Source organism: Arachis stenosperma, chromosome 2 (assembly GCF_014773155.1).
Source record: "Arachis stenosperma cultivar V10309 chromosome 2, arast.V10309.gnm1.PFL2, whole genome shotgun sequence".
Taxonomy (NCBI): domain Eukaryota; kingdom Viridiplantae; phylum Streptophyta; class Magnoliopsida; order Fabales; family Fabaceae; genus Arachis; species Arachis stenosperma.
This window is the reverse complement of record NC_080378.1, coordinates 13324892-13328246: the sequence shown is the minus strand read 5'-3', so window position 1 is coordinate 13328246 and position 3355 is coordinate 13324892. Positions and strand designations below refer to the sequence as shown.

General features: G+C 33.7%; 1 non-coding gene across 1 annotated transcript; it reads right to left on the bottom strand.

The window, feature by feature from the left end:
- Window positions 1-3246: 3246 nt before the first annotated feature.
- Window positions 3247-3355, bottom strand: LOC130965110 (small nucleolar RNA R71). Its single transcript, XR_009081164.1, has one exon. It is a non-coding gene; the product is annotated as a small nucleolar RNA R71 (small nucleolar RNA).

The following is a 3355-nucleotide window of genomic DNA, read 5'->3' as shown; positions in this document are numbered from 1 at the left end:
TGGCTAAAATTGAGGAGCTGGAGCAAAAGTCTGATTCAGATACAGAGAAAGTCCTACAGATGCTGTCTGGATCTGACTTCCTTGCACTTGAAAGAGCTTTTCAGGAGATACAAAAGTCCAAATAGAGGGTTCTTAATGGCTATGGAAAGCTAACATCCAGGGCATTTCAGAAATATATAATAGTTCATACTTTGATTTAAAATAGAAGGCCCAAAACTGGCATTCAATGCCAGCCTTCTGCCCCATTCTAGGCGTCCAGCGCCCACCAAGGAGAAACCAGCGTCCAAACGCCCAAAGAGGTGCCTCTAGCAAGCGTTCAAAGCCCTAGAGCCCTCCTAGCACGTGGATCTCAATCAAGTTCAGCCCAAACACTCACCAAGTGGGCTCCAGAAGTGGATTTTAGCACTAAAAGACTGTTTTACCCTATTTATGTAATCCTTAGTCATTAGTTAGTATTTAAAGACTTTTACACCTCTCATCAAGGGGAGGATTCACAATTTACATGTTTTTATCATTTTATTCTCTATCAGTATGAGTTTCTAGACCTCCTAGATTGAGGGGAGAACCCTGCTGAGTTTTATGGATTAATAAAAGTATTATTATTTCTCTTCAATCCGTGTTTGATTCAATTCTAAGATGTATCTTTGTTCTTCAACTTGATGAATGATATGACCCGTGACAATCATCTTCATTCTTCATACTAAGACCGCGTGCCTAATAACCACCCGTGTTCTTCTTGGATTCGTGTAAATACGTAACTGGAAAGCATCAAACCACCAGCTTGATTATACATCTCGTAGATGGATATTCCACGCCCTCGTTGGGGACTTCTCAAGACACCAGTTCGGCCAAGGTATGGAGAGATTAGGGACTTTGTGGTAGAGGCTAGAACCCAAATGCGCAGCATTCTCTGATCATGGAGGAGAATGGACTACAAGAGTTTCACCCTCAATCAGAATGGATCCACACTAACCCTGTAATTCAGATCTGAGGAGAATTAGCAGCTGCTCAAACCAGCGTCAATCACATACAGCCTGCCGTAGAAAAAATCATTCACAATTGAAGAAGATAGTAAGACCAGAGTTAATCCAGAAGGACAAAGCATCTCCAAGCCTTAACCATCTTCTTATCATAGTTTACACGACTTCTGAGTTCTGAGTAACATTCTCTTTTTATTCTCTTTTATGAATTTAAACAATCAAACCACCTACCTTTCTATCCGCCTGACTAAGATCTACAATATAATCATAGCTTGCTTCAAACCACAATCCTCGTGGGATCGACCCTGACTCACTCAAGTATTACTTGGACGACCCAGTGCACTTGCTGGTTCAGTTGTACGAAGTGTGAGAATTCGTGCACCAAGTTTTTGGCGCCATTGCCGGGGATTGTTTGACTTTGGACAACTGACGGATTATCTTGTTGCTTAGATTAGGTATTGTCTTCAATTTTGTTAGCTTCTTTTATTTCCTTCTTCTTTTTTCAAAATAAAAAAATAAAAAATCTTTTTCAAAAATCTTTTCTTTTCTTTATTTAATCTTTGTTTTTGGTTTGAGTCTTTTATTTTTGTTCTTGTGAATTTTCAAATTCTTTGAGTCTTTTTCTATAAATTTTCAAAATTAGTGTCTTTTGTTTGAGTCTTGTGTTAATCTTTAAGTTTAGTGTCTTTTGCATGTTCTTGTTTTCTTTGAATTCTTTGAGTTTTGTTCTTGGTGTTCTTCTTGATCTTCAAAGCGTTCTTGTTTTTCTTTTTGTTTTGATCTTAAAATTTTTAAATTTGGTGTCTCTTAGTTGTTTTTTCCTTCTAATTTTTGCACACTAGGGGTCATTAGATCTAAAATTTTAAGTTTCGTGTCTTTTTGTTATTTTTCTCTCTCTTCATTAAATTCAAAAATAAAAAATATCTTTTCTATCTTTATTTTAATTAATTTTCGAAAATCACAACCAAATTTTCAAATTTTAATTTCAAAAGCATATCTTATCTTATCTTAGTTTTAAATTTCAAAATTCAAATGTTTTCAAAATCAAATCTTTTAAAAAAAATCATATCTTTTTCAAAATCTTATCTTATCTTATTAAATTCAAAAGTCAAAATTCAATTTTCAAAATTCAAAATTCAAATTTTAAAATTAAATCTTTTTCAAAAATCAAAATTCAAATCTTATCTTTCTCAAATCTTTTTCAAATCTTTTCAAATTCTTATCTTATTTTTTTTAATTTCAAATTTTAAAATCAAATCTTTTCCAAATCTTTTCAATTCTTATCTTATCTTGTTGACTTTTTTAAATATTTTTAAATTCAAATCTTCTCTAATCTTCTATCTTATCTTAAATTTAAATCTTTCTTAATTAGTTAGTTGTTTTCCCTTTCTTCTTTTTCAAAACTTAACCCTTCTCTCTTCTAATTTTCGAAAATTTTCTTCTATCTTTCTCTTCTATTTTCGAAAATTCATCATATAATTTTTAATTTTTTTATTAATTAATTTCTATTTTCAAATTTCATAAATAAATAAAACAAAAACAAAAATATTTTAATTCTTGTTTATCTTTTCTACTTCTAATTCCTCTCCTCTCTTTATTCGAATTCTTCTTCTCCTTCTTCTATCTTCATTCTTCTTTCTCTTCTTTCATCACATCTCATAGGAAGTTCTCTGTTCTTGAATAAAGAGCTCTCATTCTTCTTCTCTCTTGTTTTCTTTTCTTGTTTATGACCAGGAACAAGGATAAAGAACCTCTTTTTAATCTTGATCTTGAACCTAAGAGGACTTTAAGGAGGAACTTACAACAAGTCAAAGCACAACACTCCGGAAGAAACCTTTTAGAAAATTTTGAACAAGAAGCTGAAAACACGGCCGAGCCTAATCATGAAGGAGAGGCAAGAAAGGTTCTCAGTGCTTACACCAAGCCTACCTCTGACTTCTATGGCAGAAGTATCAATATATCTACTATTGGAGTTAATAACTTTGAGCTGAAACCTCAACTGGTGACATTAGTTCAACAGAACTACCAGTACCATGGACTTCCACAGGAAGATCCAAATAAATTCTTATCCGACTTCTTGCAGATATATGACACAGTCAAGACCAATGGAGTGAGTCCTGAGGTCTATAAACTTATGCTCTTTACCTTTGCTGTAAGAGACAAAGCTAGATTGTGGTTAGATTCTCAACCTACAGAGAGTCTTGACACATGGGAGAAGGTGGTCAATGCATTCTTGACCAAATTCTTTCCACCTTAAAAGTTAAGCAGACTTAGGGTGAAAGTTTAAACCTTCAGACAAAAAGAGGGTGAATCCCTCTATGAAGCTTGGGAGAAATACAAACAACTTATCAGAAGATGTCCTCCTAACATGATCT